Source organism: Triturus cristatus, chromosome 3_2 (assembly GCF_964204655.1).
Source record: "Triturus cristatus chromosome 3_2, aTriCri1.1, whole genome shotgun sequence".
In the NCBI taxonomy this organism is placed as follows: Eukaryota; Metazoa; Chordata; class Amphibia; order Caudata; family Salamandridae; genus Triturus; species Triturus cristatus.
Window position 1 is genome coordinate 918,658,861 of NC_140584.1, and position 24,026 is coordinate 918,682,886.

Consider the following 24,026-nt stretch of genomic DNA (forward strand, 5'->3'; position numbering starts at 1 on the left):
CCCGAACAAAGGTACTCTTCCCCAGTTCACATCTAAGAGTCTAACAAGACGATGGCATTCGACCAGGGGTCACACGTCGTGAAAGACCTCCCGCAAGACCTATCAATCAGTGTTTACAGAGCGCGCTAATGACCCCGCGGGGTATCCAGTCGCAACGGAATATAACGGAAATGATCACTTTGAGATGAACTCTGAATGCCTGGCGATCCAAGAAAGCGTTGACATGAACAACACCTCGTCTTACCACCCGGTTTCAACGTATGCAGCTTTTCCAGGCCCTACAACCTTTAGGCAACTCTGCACTACGGAAGTATCCAAAATACGGTTTATGTTTCTTGTACAGAGGATTTCGCTCACTGGGGAATCAATACTTGTCGGGACAGTTTTGATCCTAATATTCATCAGAATAGGAACGGAACATTTCAGTGTTTGTTTCCGTCTTCCAGCCCTTCCTCAAATGAAGAAAGGAACATTTATTTATAGCAGCTAGCTGTTCCACAAACGCAACTCTGTCTGTTCCCTTCCTGTTCAGATCAGGAATTTTCTGCAACAACTTTGTGACACCTACAAACACTATTTCCAACTTCTTCTTTCATTACATATCAAGACGAAACTTTTTATAACGCTATGCTAATCTGTCCCAATGGCACAGGAGGACATCACAGCAGCATTTTGTACCGCCACCTGGCCAAGCTCTCAGCAGATAAGATATAGTCTTAAAACCTGCCGCTGTGGTCTAAGCCACTAACTAAAGCCTTGCTTCGCCATGCTAGGTTAAATTTGAAGGCAAGAGCAAAAATGAAGGAAGGGGACCAGAAACGGTCCACATGGCCTCTTGCGGCAGGCTAGAAGGCTACCACAATTTAGGGTCATTTTTTCGTTTTTGATTAATAATGCGATCCATGGCTGGGAGGGACGTCGGGCTACGCCCAACCTTTACAAAGACAAGATGAGGTGAAGATTGGAGGCACTCACCCGGCCTGCCGTCAGACCACCAACTTCACCAATTCATGTTATACCGCCAACCCAGCCACATTGTTTCCCTGGCTTTAGGGCATGTTGGCAATCCAAAAGGGTGTCATCTGCGGTTCTACGCATCACAGCTTTAGAACTTTCAAAGTGCAGGGTTTAAAAAAAAAAAAATACAGTTTACCAGTAGCTGACATTCCCATTATCTCCATATAGCTCTCAAGTTCCCAGCGTTCTAATATTCCATATGACAACATTACGGGGGGCTACAATTATCATTAAATGATCTCTTGGTCGAGATATTGACAAAAGCGAGGGGAACAGAGAATTTAACCAATGTGATAGACGAGGCAGAACGGCTATAATGATATCTCAACTTTCCGGTCAATGATGTAGCAATTCTCTAAATTAAACAGGGGAACGCCACAATAATGACATTCGCTAGAACGTTAGAGCAGGTGGCTCATTCCCACCATTATTTGATCGCTGCAACTTCACCCTCTCAAATAAATCTTGCAAAATTTCAATAGTCTAAGACACCAAGCCCTTGATACACTAACGGGTGTGCTAGCGCTCGTGGGGAGATGCACTGTTTTGCGATGCCAAGAAGGGCTTTTGTGACGGTAAGTAAACAGACGCAAGCCTTTACGGTTACGCAAATTTCTGCCACGGCAGTGCCAGCACAAAAACGTAGCAAATGCCCAAGAAGGCGTTCTTCATCCGCACCAGTCTAAGATCCGCTGTGGCCTTGTACGTTTTTGGACCTGTGACCATGGTGTTACTCTTGGTTTTAGTCTAAAAAGCCTAAAAAGCATTAGAAAGCCCCTTGCAACAGTCAATTTGGCACAGCGATAAATCATTGTGCAGCACTAATTGCCTGGCAGAAGTCTAAGCTCTAAAGATAGCCCATACAGAATGGGCCCAGATTTATGAAGCTCTTGTGTTGTCATTGCGACATGCAAAACAGCGTTAGGCAACGCCAGGGCTTCACTAAGATTTACTAAGACGCGGAAGGCCACCTTGAGTGGCTTTGCATGCCTTAGTAAATCTAGAGCAGTGATACTCAAAGTATGGCCCAGGGGCCGCAAGCAGCTCTCCTGACCTTTACATGCGGCTCCCTGGTGTACAGCAGCACCGGGCTGCTGTTTACCTGATGGAGCACTAATAGTCCGAAAGATGGAAATTAAAGGGCCAAGCATTTATTTACAATTAAACTAACTTATTAACTAAAGTAAAAGAAAAGAAGTGAAGGTGTCCTGCACCACTGAACTTAAGGAACACATTCTTTTTTAAAAACATCTTGCAAAAAAACGGGAAAGAAATGTGAAAGTCTCTAAAAAAAAATCTTTTAAAAAGTGCATTCCTTCAACATGCGGAAGCGTTTCGCCTCAGTATATCAGTGCATTGAGAAGTATTTAAAAACATTCATGCTTCCTCCAACCCTGCAATGGAAATAGTGAACCAGGAGGTAAGTCACTTCTTATGTTCACCGTCTGTGCGGCCTGGGTTGCTATTATACATGGACAACATCTGCCACCCTGCTGGCATCAATGCGGCCTTGGGTCACATGACAGGCCAAACTTTTTGGCCCCCTGGAAAATGTCTGCGAGACCTATGATCCCGAAAAACGCAAGGCAGCGGCAACTCGCTGCTTTGCGTTACTCTGCGCCGAGAATGCGTTAAATGGGTGGAGAGTGGGTGTTTCCATCCACCCATGCTTTTCTACGCATTCCCAGATTTACTGAGAGTAATAAACCGGGGACTGCGTCAACAGTGTACGCTTTCCCAACAGAGGCGCCACGAGGAGAAATAGCTTTATTTCTCCCCGTTTTGTCCTCTTTCTATGTATTCTGCCCTCTCCTTTTCAGGCATGGCAGCCCGGCAAGTTGTCTAGCTGCATTGCGTGAAAGGTTTGATAAATCTGTCCAGGGTCCATTTGAAAAATCCTCCTTGCGCGTTTGAAAATCAAATGTACCAAATTAAAGAGAAGACATACTTTTCGATTAAACACCTGCCCCAAAACCAAGTGCAGGAAAATTGAAACGTTTTCACCCCACGTGCATAAACCCACTAATAAACAAAGCCAGCAACAAGGATCCGAAATACAGAACCGACTACATTGAACTTTCTTATACTATAATAAGGGGCTAACCACTCAGTTTGTGTTTCCTTCCTCCAGCTCTCCTGTAAGGAAGAGAGGAACGGTCATCAATAGCAAACAGCAGCTGCATAAATGCAACACTGTTCACTCGCTTCGCGCTCAGAAGGGAACACTACAAATCTTCCTCGTGGTTAGCGAAGACCAGACACTTTCGAACACATTTCCTCAGTTAAGAACTATAGAAATGATCCCTGAAAGTATAGTCTTAACCCATGTGACTGCAGCTCACACGCACAGAAAAAGTAGAAACCCTTCTTAGGTACGGTAAGCAAACGTTCGGCATCATCAACTCCAACAAAAACATATAGATGTATAACACCATAAAAATAACAATCTAAAGATGCACGGGCAGACGCTTTCTTCACAGTAAAGCATTCTCAATAGATCCTCGGTGACGCACTAATTTAAAAATCTGCATAATCGAAATCAGCAACCAATCACATTCAGCCTGCCTTTTCCTGACACACACGGATTCCCTGCTCGCTGCTCCCGAAACAGACAGAGGACTTACAGTGTGAAAGTTTAATTTTCAAACAGGTAAACAGAGCGTAGGCATAGTTTTGTTTCGTGCTTTCGCTCACAGCAACAAACACATTTGTACTTATTGAAAAATGAAGAGAACCAAACTCACAGCAAAGACAATCCAGCGTTACTTCCACAGTTTTCTGCACTGCACTAAATGAGCACCTTTACCGTTTCAAGATGGCTGTGCATAGTCAGACTGCGCGAAGAATGTGTTTTACTACAGATCAGACAGAATCACCAGAGCACTTACTCTGTCGAAGCAAAGCCGCACCCGCGCTCTGATTCCACATCATACGGTGCCAAAACTGAAGGTGGCCTAGGAACTATTCTCAAAGCCTTGATTTTGATGCTCGAGCCAAGACTGGGATTTTTCTGGAAGTTTCATCCTAAAATATCTTTGCGAGATGTTCCACTTCCTATCTGAAAAGCGATTCACATGTTCAGAGGCAAAGCGTCATTTGCACTCGTTTTGATTACTGCAATGCTTTACACGAGGGAAAATTGGGAAAACTCTTTACAAAACTGCAGGTTCCACAAGACTGAGCAAGAAGACGGTTTTCAATCAGAATATTTGATCCAGCTTATGAACTGTCAATCTGCCGAAAGAGTGACACTGATGGCTAGTGCATGAGAAGCGACCAGGCAAGGTTGCAGGCGTGGAAACAGAGGGCCTCATTTATGAGAAGTGACGCATCGCTGCGTGAAAGCAGCGATGCGTCACTTCTCAGTGCGCCCTTCTTGCGACATGATGGATGCGTCATATTTACAGTATGACGCATCATGTCGCAAGGAGTTACAGATACGTCAGTATTTCTGACGTATCTGTAGGCGCAAAAGTGACGCATTGCTGGAGTGTGTCACAAAAGTGACGCAACTCCAGCAATGTGTCCTTTCACATGGGGCAAGCCCCATGTGAAAGGGCCTGCGTCAGTCTTACGCCTGCTGTGAGGCAGGCGTAATATTGACGCATTTGCACCCTAGAAGTGGCGCAGTGAAATCTCATAGATTTCACTGCGTCACTTCTACAATGCTTACTTACGTGGGACCGCCCACCCTGCTTACATTATACCTGACGCAGGTATAATATAGCGCAGGGGTTTACAAAGTGACGCATCTACCTAGATGCGTCACTTTGTAAATATGGTGCAACAAGGTCCTATTTTTACGCCGCTGGTGCGTCACAAAAAGTGACGCACCGGCAGCGCAAAAGTGACACAAGGACTCATAAATGAGCCGCGGAAGGTGTAGCAACCAACGACCTTTACATTTTAAAAAGTTGCACCACAGACCATATGTATGGCAATGAAATGTCTTCAGTCTCCCGAACAAAGGTACTCTTCCCCAGTTCACATCTAAGAGTCTAACAAGACGATGGCATTCGACCAGGGGTCACACGTCGTGAAAGACCTCCCGCAAGACCTATCAATCAGTGTTTACAGAGCGCGCTAATGACCCCGCGGGGTATCCAGTCGCAACGGAATTTAACGGAAATGATCACTTTGAGATGAACTCTGAATGCCTGGCGATCCAAGAAAGCGTTGACATGAACAACACCTCGTCTTACCACCCGGTTTCAACGTATGCAGCTTTTCCAGGCCCTACAACCTTTAGGCAACTCTGCACTACGGAAGTATCCAAAATACGGTTTATGTTTCTTGTACAGAGGATTTCGCTCACTGGGGAATCAATACTTGTCGGGACAGTTTTGATCCTAATATTCATCAGAATAGGAACGGAACATTTCAGTGTTTGTTTCCGTCTTCCAGCCCTTCCTCAAATGAAGAAAGGAACATTTATTTATAGCAGCTAGCTGTTCCACAAACGCAACTCTGTCCGTTCCCTTCCTGTTCAGATCAGGAATTTTCTGCAACAACTTTGTGACACCTACAAACACTATTTCCAACTTCTTCTTTCATTACATATCAAGACGAAACTTTTTATAACGCTATGCTAATCTGTCCCAATGGCACAGGAGGACATCACAGCAGCATTTTTTACCGCCACCTGGCCAAGCTCTCAGCAGATAAGATATAGTCTTAAAACCTGCCGCTGTGGTCTAAGCCACTAACTAAAGCCTTGCTTCGCCATGCTAGGTTAAATTTGAAGGCAAGAGCAAAAATGAAGGAAGGGGACCAGAAACGGTCCACATGGCCTCTTGCGGCAGGCTAGAAGGCTACCACAATTTAGGGTCATTTTTTCGTTTTTGATTAATAATGCGATCCATGGCTGGGAGGGACGTCGGGCTACGCCCAACCTTTACAAAGACAAGATGAGGTGAAGATTGGAGGCACTCACCCGGCCTGCCGTCAGACCACCAACTTCACCAATTCATGTTATACCGCCAACCCAGCCACATTGTTTCCCTGGCTTTAGGGCATGTTGGCAATCCAAAAGGGTGTCATCTGCGGTTCTACGCATCACAGCTTTAGAACTTTCAAAGCGCAGGGTTTAAAAAAAAAAAAATACAGTTTACCAGTAGCTGACATTCCCATTATCTCTATATAGCTCTCAAGTTCCCAGCGTTCTAATATTCCATATGACAACATTACGGGGGGCTACAATTATCATTAAATGATCTCTTGGTCGAGATATTGACAAAAGCGAGGGGAACAGAGAATTTAACCAATGTGATAGACGAGGCAGAACGGCTATAATGATATCTCAACTTTCCGGTCAATGATGTAGCAATTCTCTAAATTAAACAGGGGAACGCCACAATAATGACATTCGCTAGAACGTTAGAGCAGGTGGCTCATTCCCACCATTATTTGATCGCTGCAACTTCACCCTCTCAAATAAATCTTGCAAAATTCCAATAGTCTAAGACACCAAGCCCTTGATACACTAACGGGTGTGCTAGCGCTCGTGGGGAGATGCACTGTTTTGCGATGCCAAGAAGGGCTTTTGTGACGGTAAGTAAACAGACGCAAGCCTTTACGGTTACGCAAATTTCTGCCACGGCAGTGCCAGCACAAAAACGTAGCAAATGCCCAAGAAGGCGTTCTTCATCCGCACCAGTCTAAGATCCGCTGTGGCCTTGTACGTTTTTGGACCTGTGACCATGGTGTTACTCTTGGTTTTAGTCTAAAAAGCCTAAAAAGCATTAGAAAGCCCCTTGCAACAGTCAATTTGGCACAGCGATAAATCATTGTGCAGCACTAATTGCCTGGCAGAAGTCTAAGCTCTAAAGATAGCCCATACAGAATGGGCCCAGATTTATGAAGCTCTTGTGTTGTCATTGCGACATGCAAAACAGCGTTAGGCAACGCCAGGGCTTCACTAAGATTTACTAAGACGCGGAAGGCCACCTTGAGTGGCTTTGCATGGCTTAGTAAATCTAGAGCAGTGATACTCAAAGTATGGCCCGGGGCCGCAAGCAGCTCTCCTGACCTTTACATGCGGCTCCCTGGTGTACAGCAGCACCGGGCTGCTGTTTACCTGATGGAGCACTAATAGTCCGAAAGATGGAAATTAAAGGGCCAAGCATTTATTTACAATTAAACTAACTTAATAACTAAAGTAAAAGAAAAGAAGTGAAGGTGTCCTGCACCACTGAACTTAAGGAACACATTCTTTTTTAAAAACATCTTGCAAAAAAACGGGAAAGAAATGTGAAAGTCTCTAAAAAAAAATCTTTTAAAAAGTGCATTCCTTCAACATGCGGAAGCGTTTCGCCTCAGTATATCAGTGCATTGAGAAGTATTTAAAAACATTCATGCTTCCTCCAACCCTGCAATGGAAATAGTGAACCAGGAGGTAAGTCACTTGTTATGTTCACCGTCTGTGCGGCCTGGGTTGCTATTATACATGGACAACATCTGCCACCCTGCTGGCATCAATGCGGCCTTGGGTCACATGACAGGCCAAACTTTTTGGCCCCCTGGAAAATGTCTGCGAGACCTATGATCCCGAAAAACGCAAGGCAGCGGCAACTCGCTGCTTTGCGTTACTCTGCGCCGAGAATGCGTTAAATGGGTGGAGAGTGGGTGTTTCCATCCACCCATGCTTTTCTACGCATTCCCAGATTTACTGAGAGTAATAAACCGGGGACTGCGTCAACAGTGTACGCTTTCCCAACAGAGGCGCCACGAGGAGAAATAGCTTTATTTCTCCCCGTTTTGTCCTCTTTCTATGTATTCTGCCCTCTCCTTTTCAGGCATGGCAGCCCGGCAAGTTGTCTAGCTGCATTGCGTGAAAGGTTTGATAAATCTGTCCAGGGTCCATTTGAAAAATCCTCCTTGCGCGTTTGAAAATCAAATGTACCAAATTAAAGAGAAGACATACTTTTCGATTAAACACCTGCCCCAAAACCAAGTGCAGAAAAATTGAAACGTTTTCACCCCACGTGCATAAACCCACTAATAAACAAAGCCAGCAACAAGGATCCGAAATACAGAACCGACTACATTGAACTTTCTTATACTATAATAAGGGGCTAACCACTCAGTTTGTGTTTCCTTCCTCCAGCTCTCCTGTAAGGGAGAGAGGAACGGTCATCAATAGCAAACAGCAGCTGCATAAATGCAACACTGTTCACTCGCTTCGCGCTCAGAAGGGAACACTACAAATCTTCCTCGTGGTTAGCGAAGACCAGACACTTTCGAACACATTTCCTCAGTTAAGAACTATAGAAATGATCCCTGAAAGTATAGTCTTAACCCATGTGACTGCAGCTCACACGCACAGAAAAAGTAGAAACCCTTCTTAGGTACGGTATGCAAACGTTCGGCATCATCAACTCCAACAAAAACATATAGATGTATAACACCATAAAAATAACAATCTAAAGATGCACGGGCAGACGCTTTCTTCACAGTAAAGCATTCTCAATAGATCCTCGGTGACGCACTAATTTAAAAATCTGCATAATCGAAATCAGCAACCAATCACATTCAGCCTGCCTTTTCCTGACTCACACGGATTCCCTGCTCGCTGCTCCCGAAACAGACAGAGGACTTACAGTGTGAAAGTTTAATTTTCAAACAGGTAAACAGAGCGTAGGCATAGTTTTGTTTCGTGCTTTCGCTCACAGCAACAAACACATTTGTACTTATTGAAAAATGAAGAGAACCAAACTCACAGCAAAGACAATCCAGCGTTACTTCCACAGTTTTCTGCACTGCACTAAATGAGCACCTTTACCGTTTCAAGATGGCTGTGCATAGTCAGACTGCGCGAAGAATGTGTTTTACTACAGATCAGACAGAATCACCAGAGCACTTACTCTGTCGAAGCAAAGCCGCACCCGCGCTCTGATTCCACATCATACGGTGCCAAAACTGTAGGTGGCCTAGGAACTATTCTCAAAGCCTTGATTTTGATGCTCGAGCCAAGACTGGGATTTTTCTGGAAGTTTCATCCTAAAATATCTTTGCGAGATGTTCCACTTCCTATCTGAAAAGCGATTCACATGTTCAGAGGCAAAGCGTCATTTGCACTCGTTTTGATTACTGCAATGCTTTACACGAGGGAAAATTGGGAAAACTCTTCACAAAACTGCAGGTTCCACAAGACTGAGCAAGAAGACGGTTTTCAATCAGAATATTTGATCCAGCTTATGAACTGTCAATCTGCCGAAAGAGTGACACTGATGGCTAGTGCATGAGAAGCGACCAGGCAAGGTTGCAGGCGTGGAAACAGAGGGCCTCATTTATGAGAAGTGACGCATCGCTGCGTGAAAGCAGCGATGCGTCACTTCTCAGTGCGCCCTTCTTGAGAAGTGATGGATGCGTCATATTTACAGTATGACGCATCATGTCGCAAGGAGTTACAGATACGTCAGTATTTCTGACGTATCTGTAGGCGCAAAAGTGACGCATTGCTGGAGTGTGTCACAAAAGTGACGCAACTCCAGCAATGTGTCCTTTCACATGGGGCAAGCCCCATGTGAAAGGGCCTGCGTCAGTCTTACGCCTGCTGTGAGGCAGGCGTAATATTGACGCATTTGCACCCTAGAAGTGGCGCAGTGAAATCTCATAGATTTCACTGCGTCACTTCTACAATGCTTACTTACGTGGGACCGCCCACCCTGCTTACATTATACCTGACGCAGGTATAATATAGCGCAGGGGTTTACAAAGTGACGCATCTACCTAGATGCGTCACTTTGTAAATATGGTGCAACAAGGTCCTATTTTTACGCCGCTGGTGCGTCACAAAAAGTGACGCACCGGCAGCGCAAAAGTGACGCAAGGACTCATAAATGAGCCGCGGAAGGTGTAGCAACCAACGACCTTTACATTTTAAAAAGTTGCACCACAGACCATATGTATGGCAATGAAATGTCTTCAGTCTCCCGAACAAAGGTACTCTTCCCCAGTTCACATCTAAGAGTCTAACAAGACGATGGCATTCGACCAGGGGTCACACGTCGTGAAAGACCTCCCGCAAGACCTATCAATCAGTGTTTACAGAGCGCGCTAATGACCCCGCGGGGTATCCAGTCGCAACGGAATATAACGGAAATGATCACTTTGAGATGAACTCTGAATGCCTGGCGATCCAAGAAAGCGTTGACATGAACAACACCTCGTCTTACCACCCGGTTTCAACGTATGCAGCTTTTCCAGGCCCTACAACCTTTAGGCAACTCTGCACTACGGAAGTATCCAAAATACGGTTTATGTTTCTTGTACAGAGGATTTCGCTCACTGGGGAATCAATACTTGTCGGGACAGTTTTGATCCTAATATTCATCAGAATAGGAACGGAACATTTCAGTGTTTGTTTCCGTCTTCCAGCCCTTCCTCAAATGAAGAAAGGAACATTTATTTATAGCAGCTAGCTGTTCCACAAACGCAACTCTGTCTGTTCCCTTCCTGTTCAGATCAGGAATTTTCTGCAACAACTTTGTGACACCTACAAACACTATTTCCAACTTCTTCTTTCATTACATATCAAGACGAAACTTTTTATAACGCTATGCTAATCTGTCCCAATGGCACAGGAGGACATCACAGCAGCATTTTGTACCGCCACCTGGCCAAGCTCTCAGCAGATAAGATATAGTCTTAAAACCTGCCGCTGTGGTCTAAGCCACTAACTAAAGCCTTGCTTCGCCATGCTAGGTTAAATTTGAAGGCAAGAGCAAAAATGAAGGAAGGGGACCAGAAACGGTCCACATGGCCTCTTGCGGCAGGCTAGAAGGCTACCACAATTTAGGGTCATTTTTTCGTTTTTGATTAATAATGCGATCCATGGCTGGGAGGGACGTCGGGCTACGCCCAACCTTTACAAAGACAAGATGAGGTGAAGATTGGAGGCACTCACCCGGCCTGCCGTCAGACCACCAACTTCACCAATTCATGTTATACCGCCAACCCAGCCACATTGTTTCCCTGGCTTTAGGGCATGTTGGCAATCCAAAAGGGTGTCATCTGCGGTTCTACGCATCACAGCTTTAGAACTTTCAAAGTGCAGGGTTTAAAAAAAAAAAAATACAGTTTACCAGTAGCTGACATTCCCATTATCTCCATATAGCTCTCAAGTTCCCAGCGTTCTAATATTCCATATGACAACATTACGGGGGGCTACAATTATCATTAAATGATCTCTTGGTCGAGATATTGACAAAAGCGAGGGGAACAGAGAATTTAACCAATGTGATAGACGAGGCAGAACGGCTATAATGATATCTCAACTTTCCGGTCAATGATGTAGCAATTCTCTAAATTAAACAGGGGAACGCCACAATAATGACATTCGCTAGAACGTTAGAGCAGGTGGCTCATTCCCACCATTATTTGATCGCTGCAACTTCACCCTCTCAAATAAATCTTGCAAAATTTCAATAGTCTAAGACACCAAGCCCTTGATACACTAACGGGTGTGCTAGCGCTCGTGGGGAGATGCACTGTTTTGCGATGCCAAGAAGGGCTTTTGTGACGGTAAGTAAACAGACGCAAGCCTTTACGGTTACGCAAATTTCTGCCACGGCAGTGCCAGCACAAAAACGTAGCAAATGCCCAAGAAGGCGTTCTTCATCCGCACCAGTCTAAGATCCGCTGTGGCCTTGTACGTTTTTGGACCTGTGACCATGGTGTTACTCTTGGTTTTAGTCTAAAAAGCCTAAAAAGCATTAGAAAGCCCCTTGCAACAGTCAATTTGGCACAGCGATAAATCATTGTGCAGCACTAATTGCCTGGCAGAAGTCTAAGCTCTAAAGATAGCCCATACAGAATGGGCCCAGATTTATGAAGCTCTTGTGTTGTCATTGCGACATGCAAAACAGCGTTAGGCAACGCCAGGGCTTCACTAAGATTTACTAAGACGCGGAAGGCCACCTTGAGTGGCTTTGCATGCCTTAGTAAATCTAGAGCAGTGATACTCAAAGTATGGCCCAGGGGCCGCAAGCAGCTCTCCTGACCTTTACATGCGGCTCCCTGGTGTACAGCAGCACCGGGCTGCTGTTTACCTGATGGAGCACTAATAGTCCGAAAGATGGAAATTAAAGGGCCAAGCATTTATTTACAATTAAACTAACTTATTAACTAAAGTAAAAGAAAAGAAGTGAAGGTGTCCTGCACCACTGAACTTAAGGAACACATTCTTTTTTAAAAACATCTTGCAAAAAAACGGGAAAGAAATGTGAAAGTCTCTAAAAAAAAATCTTTTAAAAAGTGCATTCCTTCAACATGCGGAAGCGTTTCGCCTCAGTATATCAGTGCATTGAGAAGTATTTAAAAACATTCATGCTTCCTCCAACCCTGCAATGGAAATAGTGAACCAGGAGGTAAGTCACTTCTTATGTTCATCGTCTGTGCGGCCTGGGTTGCTATTATACATGGACAACATCTGCCACCCTGCTGGCATCAATGCGGCCTTGGGTCACATGACAGGCCAAACTTTTTGGCCCCCTGGAAAATGTCTGCGAGACCTATGATCCCGAAAAACGCAAGGCAGCGGCAACTCGCTGCTTTGCGTTACTCTGCGCCGAGAATGCGTTAAATGGGTGGAGAGTGGGTGTTTCCATCCACCCATGCTTTTCTACGCATTCCCAGATTTACTGAGAGTAATAAACCGGGGACTGCGTCAACAGTGTACGCTTTCCCAACAGAGGCGCCACGAGGAGAAATAGCTTTATTTCTCCCCGTTTTGTCCTCTTTCTATGTATTCTGCCCTCTCCTTTTCAGGCATGGCAGCCCGGCAAGTTGTCTAGCTGCATTGCGTGAAAGGTTTGATAAATCTGTCCAGGGTCCATTTGAAAAATCCTCCTTGCGCGTTTGAAAATCAAATGTACCAAATTAAAGAGAAGACATACTTTTCGATTAAACACCTGCCCCAAAACCAAGTGCAGGAAAATTGAAACGTTTTCACCCCACGTGCATAAACCCACTAATAAACAAAGCCAGCAACAAGGATCCGAAATACAGAACCGACTACATTGAACTTTCTTATACTATAATAAGGGGCTAACCACTCAGTTTGTGTTTCCTTCCTCCAGCTCTCCTGTAAGGAAGAGAGGAACGGTCATCAATAGCAAACAGCAGCTGCATAAATGCAACACTGTTCACTCGCTTCGCGCTCAGAAGGGAACACTACAAATCTTCCTCGTGGTTAGCGAAGACCAGACACTTTCGAACACATTTCCTCAGTTAAGAACTATAGAAATGATCCCTGAAAGTATAGTCTTAACCCATGTGACTGCAGCTCACACGCACAGAAAAAGTAGAAACCCTTCTTAGGTACGGTAAGCAAACGTTCGGCATCATCAACTCCAACAAAAACATATAGATGTATAACACCATAAAAATAACAATCTAAAGATGCACGGGCAGACGCTTTCTTCACAGTAAAGCATTCTCAATAGATCCTCGGTGACGCACTAATTTAAAAATCTGCATAATCGAAATCAGCAACCAATCACATTCAGCCTGCCTTTTCCTGACACACACGGATTCCCTGCTCGCTGCTCCCGAAACAGACAGAGGACTTACAGTGTGAAAGTTTAATTTTCAAACAGGTAAACAGAGCGTAGGCATAGTTTTGTTTCGTGCTTTCGCTCACAGCAACAAACACATTTGTACTTATTGAAAAATGAAGAGAACCAAACTCACAGCAAAGACAATCCAGCGTTACTTCCACAGTTTTCTGCACTGCACTAAATGAGCACCTTTACCGTTTCAAGATGGCTGTGCATAGTCAGACTGCGCGAAGAATGTGTTTTACTACAGATCAGACAGAATCACCAGAGCACTTACTCTGTCGAAGCAAAGCCGCACCCGCGCTCTGATTCCACATCATACGGTGCCAAAACTGAAGGTGGCCTAGGAACTATTCTCAAAGCCTTGATTTTGATGCTCGAGCCAAGACTGGGATTTTTCTGGAAGTTTCATCCTAAAATATCTTTGCGAGATGTTCCACTTCCTATCTGAAAAGCGATTCACATGTTCAGAGGCAAAGCGTCATTTGCACTCGTTTTGATTACTGCAATGCTTTACACGAGGGAAAATTGGGAAAACTCTTTACAAAACTGCAGGTTCCACAAGACTGAGCAAGAAGACGGTTTTCAATCAGAATATTTGATCCAGCTTATGAACTGTCAATCTGCCGAAAGAGTGACACTGATGGCTAGTGCATGAGAAGCGACCAGGCAAGGTTGCAGGCGTGGAAACAGAGGGCCTCATTTATGAGAAGTGACGCATCGCTGCGTGAAAGCAGCGATGCGTCACTTCTCAGTGCGCCCTTCTTGCGACATGATGGATGCGTCATATTTACAGTATGACGCATCATGTCGCAAGGAGTTACAGATACGTCAGTATTTCTGACGTATCTGTAGGCGCAAAAGTGACGCATTGCTGGAGTGTGTCACAAAAGTGACGCAACTCCAGCAATGTGTCCTTTCACATGGGGCAAGCCCCATGTGAAAGGGCCTGCGTCAGTCTTACGCCTGCTGTGAGGCAGGCGTAATATTGACGCATTTGCACCCTAGAAGTGGCGCAGTGAAATCTCATAGATTTCACTGCGTCACTTCTACAATGCTTACTTACGTGGGACCGCCCACCCTGCTTACATTATACCTGACGCAGGTATAATATAGCGCAGGGGTTTACAAAGTGACGCATCTACCTAGATGCGTCACTTTGTAAATATGGTGCAACAAGGTCCTATTTTTACGCCGCTGGTGCGTCACAAAAAGTGACGCACCGGCAGCGCAAAAGTGACACAAGGACTCATAAATGAGCCGCGGAAGGTGTAGCAACCAACGACCTTTACATTTTAAAAAGTTGCACCACAGACCATATGTATGGCAATGAAATGTCTTCAGTCTCCCGAACAAAGGTACTCTTCCCCAGTTCACATCTAAGAGTCTAACAAGACGATGGCATTCGACCAGGGGTCACACGTCGTGAAAGACCTCCCGCAAGACCTATCAATCAGTGTTTACAGAGCGCGCTAATGACCCCGCGGGGTATCCAGTCGCAACGGAATTTAACGGAAATGATCACTTTGAGATGAACTCTGAATGCCTGGCGATCCAAGAAAGCGTTGACATGAACAACACCTCGTCTTACCACCCGGTTTCAACGTATGCAGCTTTTCCAGGCCCTACAACCTTTAGGCAACTCTGCACTACGGAAGTATCCAAAATACGGTTTATGTTTCTTGTACAGAGGATTTCGCTCACTGGGGAATCAATACTTGTCGGGACAGTTTTGATCCTAATATTCATCAGAATAGGAACGGAACATTTCAGTGTTTGTTTCCGTCTTCCAGCCCTTCCTCAAATGAAGAAAGGAACATTTATTTATAGCAGCTAGCTGTTCCACAAACGCAACTCTGTCCGTTCCCTTCCTGTTCAGATCAGGAATTTTCTGCAACAACTTTGTGACACCTACAAACACTATTTCCAACTTCTTCTTTCATTACATATCAAGACGAAACTTTTTATAACGCTATGCTAATCTGTCCCAATGGCACAGGAGGACATCACAGCAGCATTTTTTACCGCCACCTGGCCAAGCTCTCAGCAGATAAGATATAGTCTTAAAACCTGCCGCTGTGGTCTAAGCCACTAACTAAAGCCTTGCTTCGCCATGCTAGGTTAAATTTGAAGGCAAGAGCAAAAATGAAGGAAGGGGACCAGAAACGGTCCACATGGCCTCTTGCGGCAGGCTAGAAGGCTACCACAATTTAGGGTCATTTTTTCGTTTTTGATTAATAATGCGATCCATGGCTGGGAGGGACGTCGGGCTACGCCCAACCTTTACAAAGACAAGATGAGGTGAAGATTGGAGGCACTCACCCGGCCTGCCGTCAGACCACCAACTTCACCAATTCATGTTATACCGCCAACCCAGCCACATTGTTTCCCTGGCTTTAGGGCATGTTGGCAATCCAAAAGGGTGTCATCTGCGGTTCTACGCATCACAGCTTTAGAACTTTCAAAGCGCAGGGTTTAAAAAAAAAAAAATACAGTTTACCAGTAGCTGACATTCCCATTATCTCTATATAGCTCTCAAGTTCCCAGCGTTCTAATATTCCATATGACAACATTACGGGGGGCTACAATTATCATTAAATGATCTCTTGGTCGAGATATTGACAAAAGCGAGGGGAACAGAGAATTTAACCAATGTGATAGACGAGGCAGAACGGCTATAATGATATCTCAACTTTCCGGTCAATGATGTAGCAATTCTCTAAATTAAACAGGGGAACGCCACAATAATGACATTCGCTAGAACGTTAGAGCAGGTGGCTCATTCCCACCATTATTTGATCGCTGCAACTTCACCCTCTCAAATAAATCTTGCAAAATTCCAATAGTCTAAGACACCAAGCCCTTGATACACTAACGGGTGTGCTAGCGCTCGTGGGGAGATGCACTGTTTTGCGATGCCAAGAAGGGCTTTTGTGACGGTAAGTAAACAGACGCAAGCCTTTACGGTTACGCAAATTTCTGCCACGGCAGTGCCAGCACAAAAACGTAGCAAATGCCCAAGAAGGCGTTCTTCATCCGCACCAGTCTAAGATCCGCTGTGGCCTTGTACGTTTTTGGACCTGTGACCATGGTGTTACTCTTGGTTTTAGTCTAAAAAGCCTAAAAAGCATTAGAAAGCCCCTTGCAACAGTCAATTTGGCACAGCGATAAATCATTGTGCAGCACTAATTGCCTGGCAGAAGTCTAAGCTCTAAAGATAGCCCATACAGAATGGGCCCAGATTTATGAAGCTCTTGTGTTGTCATTGCGACATGCAAAACAGCGTTAGGCAACGCCAGGGCTTCACTAAGATTTACTAAGACGCGGAAGGCCACCTTGAGTGGCTTTGCATGGCTTAGTAAATCTAGAGCAGTGATACTCAAAGTATGGCCCAGGGGCCGCAAGCAGCTCTCCTGACCTTTACATGCGGCTCCCTGGTGTACAGCAGCACCGGGCTGCTGTTTACCTGATGGAGCACTAATAGTCCGAAAGATGGAAATTAAAGGGCCAAGCATTTATTTACAATTAAACTAACTTATTAACTAAAGTAAAAGAAAAGAAGTGAAGGTGTCCTGCACCACTGAACTTAAGGAACACATTCTTTTTTAAAAACATCTTGCAAAAAAACGGGAAAGAAATGTGAAAGTCTCTAAAAAAAAATCTTTTAAAAAGTGCATTCCTTCAACATGCGGAAGCGTTTCGCCTCAGTATATCAGTGCATTGAGAAGTATTTAAAAACATTCATGCTTCCTCCAACCCTGCAATGGAAATAGTGAACCAGGAGGTAAGTCACTTGTTATGTTCACCGTCTGTGCGGCCTGGGTTGCTATTATACATGGACAACATCTGCCACCCTGCTGGCATCAATGCGGCCTTGGGTCACATGACAGGCCAAACTTTTTGGCCCCCTGGAAAATGTCTGCGAGACCTATGATCCCGAAAAACGCAAGGCAGCGGCAACTCGCTGCTTTGCGTTACTCTGCGCCGAGAATGCGTTAAATGGGTGGAGAGTGGGTGTTTCCATCCACCCATGCTTTTCTACGCATTCCCAGATTTACTGAGAGTAATAAACCGGGGACTGCGTCAACAGTGTACGCTTTCCCAACAGAGGCGCCACGAGGAGAAATAGCTTTATTTCTCCCCGTTTTGTCCTCTTTCTATGTATTCTGCCCTCTCCTTTTCAGGCATGGCAGCCCGGCAAGTTGTCTAGCTGCATTGCGTGAAAGGTTTGATAAATCTGTCCAGGGTCCATTTGAAAAATCCTCCTTGCGCGTTTGAAAATCAAATGTACCAAATTAAAGAGAAGACATACTTTTCGATTAAACACCTGCCCCAAAACCAAGTGCAGAAAAATTGAAACGTTTTCACCCCACGTGCATAAACCCACTAATAAACAAAGCCAGCAACAAGGATCCGAAATACAGAACCGACTACATTGAACTTTCTTATACTATAATAAGGGGCTAACCACTCAGTTTGTGTTTCCTTCCTCCAGCTCTCCTGTAAGGGAGAGAGGAACGGTCATCAATAGCAAACAGCAGCTGCATAAATGCAACACTGTTCACTCGCTTCGCGCTCAGAAGGGAACACTACAAATCTTCCTCGTGGTTAGCGAAGACCAGACACTTTCGAACACATTTCCTCAGTTAAGAACTATAGAAATGATCCCTGAAAGTATAGTCTTAACCCATGTGACTGCAGCTCACACGCACAGAAAAAGTAGAAACCCTTCTTAGGTACGGTATGCAAACGTTCGGCATCATCAACTCCAACAAAAACATATAGATGTATAACACCATAAAAATAACAATCTAAAGATGCACGGGCAGACGCTTTCTTCACAGTAAAGCATTCTCAATAGATCCTCGGTGACGCACTAATTTAAAAATCTGCATAATCGAAATCAGCAACCAATCACATTCAGCCTGCCTTTTCCTGACACACACGGATTCCCTGCTCGCTGCTCCCGAAACAGACAGAGGACTTACAGTGTGAAAGTTTAATTTTCAAACAGGTAAACAGAGCGTAGGCATAGTTTTGTTTCGTGCTTTCGCTCACAGCAACAAACACATTTGTACTTATTGAAAAATGAAGAGAACCAAACTCACAGCAAAGACAATCCAGCGTTACTTCCACAGTTTTCTGCACTGCACTAAATGAGCACCTTTACCGTTTCAAGATGGCTGTGCATAGTCAGACTGCGCGAAGAATGTGTTTTACTACAGATCAGACAGAATCACCAGAGCACTTACTCTGTCGAAGCAAAGCCGCACCCGCGCTCTGATTCCACATCATACGGTGCCAAAACTGTAGGTGGCCTAGGAACTATTCTCAAAGCCTTGATTTTGATGCTCGAGCCAAGACAGGGATTTTTCTGGAAGTTTCATCCTAAAATATCTTTGCGAGATGTTCCACTTCCTATCTGAAAAGCGATTCACATGTTCAGAGGCAAAGCGTCATTTGCACTCGTTTTGATTACTGCAATGCTTTACACGAGGGAAAATTGGGAAAACTCTTCACAAAACTGCAGGTTCCACAAGACTGAGCAAGAAGACGGTTTTCAATCAGAATATTTGATCCAGCTTATGAACTGTCAATCTGCCGAAAGAGTGACACTGATGGCTAGTGCATGAGAAGCGACCAGGCAAGGTTGCAGGCGTGGAAACAGAGGGCCTCATTTATGAGAAGTGATGCATCGCTGCGTGAAAGCAGCGATGCGTCACTTCTCAGTGCGCCCTTCTTGAGAAGTGATGGATGCGTCATATTTACAGTATGACGCATCATGTCGCAAGGAGTTACAGATACGTCAGTATTTCTGACGTATCTGTAGGCGCAAAAGTGACGCATTGCTGGAGTGTGTCACAAAAGTGACGCAACTCCAGCAATGTGTCCTTTCACATGGGGCAAGCCCCATGTGAAAGGGCCTGCGTCAGTCTTACGCCTGCTGTGAGGCAGGCGTAATATTGACGCATTTGCACCCTAGAAGTGGCGCAGTGAAATCTCATAGATTTCACTGCGTCACTTCTACAATGCTTACTTACGTGGGACCGCCCACCCTGCTTACATTATACCTGACGCAGGTATAATATAGCGCAGGGGTTTACAAAGTGACGCATCTACCTAGATGCGTCACTTTGTAAATATGGTGCAACAAGGTCCTATTTTTACGCCGCTGGTGCGTCACAAAAAGTGACGCACCGGCAGCGCAAAAGTGACGCAAGGACTCATAAATGAGCCGCGGAAGGTGTAGCAACCAACGACCTTTACATTTTAAAAAGTTGCACCACAGACCATATGTATGGCAATGAAATGTCTTCAGTCTCCCGAACAAAGGTACTCTTCCCCAGTTCACATCTAAGAGTCTAACAAGACGATGGCATTCGACCAGGGGTCACACGTCGTGAAAGACCTCCCGCAAGACCTATCAATCAGTGTTTACAGAGCGCGCTACTGACCCCGCGGGGTATCCAGTCGCAACGGAATATAACGGAAATGATCACTTTGAGATGAACTCTGAATGCCTGGCGATCCAAGAAAGCGTTGACATGAACAACACCTCGTCTTACCACCCGGTTTCAACGTATGCAGCTTTTCCAGGCCCTACAACCTTTAGGCAACTCTGCACTACGGAAGTATCCAAAATACGGTTTATGTTTCTTGTACAGAGGATTTCGCTCACTGGGGAGTCAATACTTGTCGGGACAGTTTTGATCCTAATATTCATCAGAATAGGAACGGAACATTTCAGTGTTTGTTTCCGTCTTCCAGCCCTTCCTCAAATGAAGAAAGGAACATTTATTTATAGCAGCTAGCTGTTCCACAAACGCAACTCTGTCCGTTCCCTTCCTGTTCAGATCAGGAATTTTCTGCAACAACTTTGTGACACCTACAAACACTATTTCCAACTTCTTCTTTCATTACATATCAAGACGAAACTTTTTATAACGCTATGCTAATCTGTCCCAATGGCACAGGAGGACATCACAGCAGCATTTTGTACCGCCACCTGGCCAAGCTCTCAGCAGATAAGATATAGTCTTAAAACCTGCCGCTGTGGTCTAAGCCACTAACTAAAGCCTTGCTTCGCCATGCTAGGTTAAATTTGAAGGCAAGAGCAAAAATGAAGGAAGGGGACCAGAAACGGTCCACATGGCCTCTTGCGGCAGGCTAGAAGGCTACCACAATTTAGGGTCATTTTTTCGTTTTTGATTAATAATGCGATCCATGGCTGGGAGGGACGTCGGGCTACGCCCAACCTTTACAAAGACAAGATGAGGTGAAGATTGGAGGCACTCACCCGGCCTGCCGTCAGACCACCAACTTCACCAATTCATGTTATACCGCCAACCCAGCCACATTGTTTCCCTGGCTTTTGGGCATGTTGGCAATCCAAAAGGGTGTCATCTGCGGTTCTACGCATCACAGCTTTAGAACTTTCAAAGCGCAGGGTTTAAAAAAAAAAAAATACAGTTTACCAGTAGCTGACATTCCCATTATCTCTATATAGCTCTCAAGTTCCCAGCGTTCTAATATTCCATATGACAACATTACGGGGGGCTACAATTATCATTAAATGATCTCTTGGTCGAGATATTGACAAAAACGTGGAGAATAGAGAATTTAACCAATGTGATAGACGAGGCAGAACGGCTATAATGATATCTCAACTTTCCGGTCAATGATGTAGCAATTCTCTAAATTAAACAGGGGAACGCCACAATAATGACATTCGCTAGAACGTTAGAGCAGGTGGCTCATTCCCACCATTATTTGATCGCTGCAACTTCACCCTCTCAAATAAATCTTGCAAAATTCCAATAGTCTAAGACACCAAGCCCTTGATACACTAACGGGTGTGCTAGCGCTCGTGGGGAGATGCACTGTTTTGCGATGCCAAGAAGGGCTTTTGTGACGGTAAGTAAACAGACGCAAGCCTTTACGGTTACGCAAATTTCTGCCACGGCAGTGCCAGCACAAAAACGTAGCAAATGCCCAAGAAGGCGTTCTTCATCCGCACCAGTCTAAGATCCGCTGTGGCCTTGTACGTTTTTGGACCTGTGACCATGGTGTTACTCTTGGTTTTAGTCTAAAAAGCCTAAAAAGCATTAGAAAGCCCCTTGCAACAGTCAATTTGGCACAGCGATAAATCATTGTGCAGCACTAATTGCCTGGCAGAAGTCTAAGCTCTAAAGATAGCCCATACAGAATGGGCCCAGATTTATGAAGCTCTTGTGTTGTCATTGCGACATGCAAAACAGCGTTAGGCAACGCCAGGGCTTCACTAAGATTTACTAAGACGCGGAAGGCCACCTTGAGTGGCTTTGCATGGCTTAGTAAATCTAGAGCAGTGATACTCAAAGTATGGCCCAGGGGCCGCAAGCAGCTCTCCTGACCTTTACATGCGGCTCCCTGGTGTACAGCAGCACCGGGCTGCTGTTTACCTGATGGAGCACTAATAGTCCGAAAGATGGAAATTAAAGGGCCAAGCATTTATTTACAATTAAACTAACTTATTAACTAAAGTAAAAGAAAAGAAGTGAAGGTGTCCTGCACCACTGAACTTAAGGAACACATTCTTTTTTAAAAACATCTTGCAAAAAAACGGGAAAGAAATGTGAAAGTCTCTAAAAAAAAATCTTTTAAAAAGTGCATTCCTTCAACATGCGGAAGCGTTTCGCCTCAGTATATCAGTGCATTGAGAAGTATTTAAAAACATTCATGCTTCCTCCAACCCTGCAATGGAAATAGTGAACCAGGAGGTAAGTCACTTGTTATGTTCACCGTCTGTGCGGCCTGGGTTGCTATTATACATGGACAACATCTGCCACCCTGCTGGCATCAATGCGGCCTTGGGTCACATGACAGGCCAAACTTTTTGGCCCCCTGGAAAATGTCTGCGAGACCTATGATCCCGAAAAACGCAAGGCAGCGGCAACTCGCTGCTTTGCGTTACTCTGCGCCGAGAATGCGTTAAATGGGTGGAGAGTGGGTGTTTCCATCCACCCATGCTTTTCTACGCATTCCCAGATTTACTGAGAGTAATAAACCGGGGACTGCGTCAACAGTGTACGCTTTCCCAACAGAGGCGCCACGAGGAGAAATAGCTTTATTTCTCCCCGTTTTGTCCTCTTTCTATGTATTCTGGCCTCTCCTTTTCAGGCATGGCAGCCCGGCAAGTTGTCTAGCTGCATTGCGTGAAAGGTTTGATAAATCTGTCCAGGGTCCATTTGAAAAATCCTCCTTGCGCGTTTGAAAATCAAATGTACCAAATTAAAGAGAAGACATACTTTTCGATTAAACACATGCCCCAAAACCAAGTGCAGAAAAATTGAAACGTTTTCACCCCACGTGCATAAACCCACTAATAAACAAAGCCAGCAACAAGGATCCGAAATACAGAACCGACTACATTGAACTTTCTTATACTATAATAAGGGGCTAACCACTCAGTTTGTGTTTCCTTCCTCCAGCTCTCCTGTAAGGGAGAGAGGAACGGTCATCAATAGCAAACAGCAGCTGCATAAATGCAACACTGTTCACTCGCTTCGCGCTCAGAAGGGAACACTACAAATCTTCCTCGTGGTTAGCGAAGACCAGACACTTTCGAACACATTTCCTCAGTTAAGAACTATAGAAATGATCCCTGAAAGTATAGTCTTAACCCATGTGACTGCAGCTCACACGCACAGAAAAAGTAGAAACCCTTCTTAGGTACGGTATGCAAACGTTCGGCATCATCAACTCCAACAAAAACATATAGATGTATAACACCATAAAAATAACAATCTAAAGATGCACGGGCAGACGCTTTCTTCACAGTAAAGCATTCTCAATAGATCCTCGGTGACGCACTAATTTAAAAATCTGCATAATCGAAATCAGCAACCAATCACATTCAGCCTGCCTTTTCCTGACACACACGGATTCCCTGCTCGCTGCTCCCGAAACAGACAGAGGACTTACAGTGTGAAAGTTTAATTTTCAAACAGGTAAACAGAGCGTAGGCATAGTTTTGTTTCGTGCTTTCGCTCACAGCAACAAACACATTTGTACTTATTGAAAAATGAAGAGAACCAAACTCACAGCAAAGACAATCCAGCGTTACTTCCACAGTTTTCTGCACTGCACTAAATGAGCACCTTTACCGTTTCAAGATGGCTGTGCATAGTCAGACTGCGCGAAGAATGTGTTTTACTACAGATCAGACAGAATCACCAGAGCACTTACTCTGTCGAAGCAAAGCCGCACCCGCGCTCTGATTCCACATCATACGGTGCCAAAACTGTAGGTGGCCTAGGAACTATTCTCAAAGCCTTGATTTTGATGCTCGAGCCAAGACTGGGATTTTTCTGGAAGTTTCATCCTAAAATATCTTTGCGAGATGTTCCACTTCCTATCTGAAAAGCGATTCACATGTTCAGAGGCAAAGCGTCATTTGCACTCGTTTTG

At 44.9% G+C, this 24,026-nt stretch overlaps 1 long non-coding RNA gene and 5 other non-coding genes across 6 annotated transcripts in view; all 6 read right to left on the bottom strand.

The window, feature by feature from the left end:
- LOC146858744 (uncharacterized) overlaps nt 1–24,026 on the bottom strand; it is a 350,319-nt gene that overhangs the window by 95,359 nt on the left and 230,934 nt on the right. The gene's annotated exons all lie outside the window — the stretch shown is intronic.
- Nucleotides 3,120–3,337, bottom strand: LOC146858763 (small nucleolar RNA U3). The gene has a single exon (XR_014980470.1). It is a non-coding gene; the product is annotated as a small nucleolar RNA U3 (small nucleolar RNA).
- Nucleotides 8,094–8,311, bottom strand: LOC146858764 (small nucleolar RNA U3). The gene has a single exon (XR_014980450.1). It is a non-coding gene; the product is annotated as a small nucleolar RNA U3 (small nucleolar RNA).
- On the bottom strand, nt 13,069–13,286 carry LOC146858765 (small nucleolar RNA U3). Its single transcript, XR_014980471.1, has one exon. It is a non-coding gene; the product is annotated as a small nucleolar RNA U3 (small nucleolar RNA).
- LOC146858766 (small nucleolar RNA U3) lies at nt 18,044–18,261 on the bottom strand. The gene has a single exon (XR_014980452.1). It is a non-coding gene; the product is annotated as a small nucleolar RNA U3 (small nucleolar RNA).
- On the bottom strand, nt 23,019–23,236 carry LOC146858767 (small nucleolar RNA U3). Its single transcript, XR_014980453.1, has one exon. It is a non-coding gene; the product is annotated as a small nucleolar RNA U3 (small nucleolar RNA).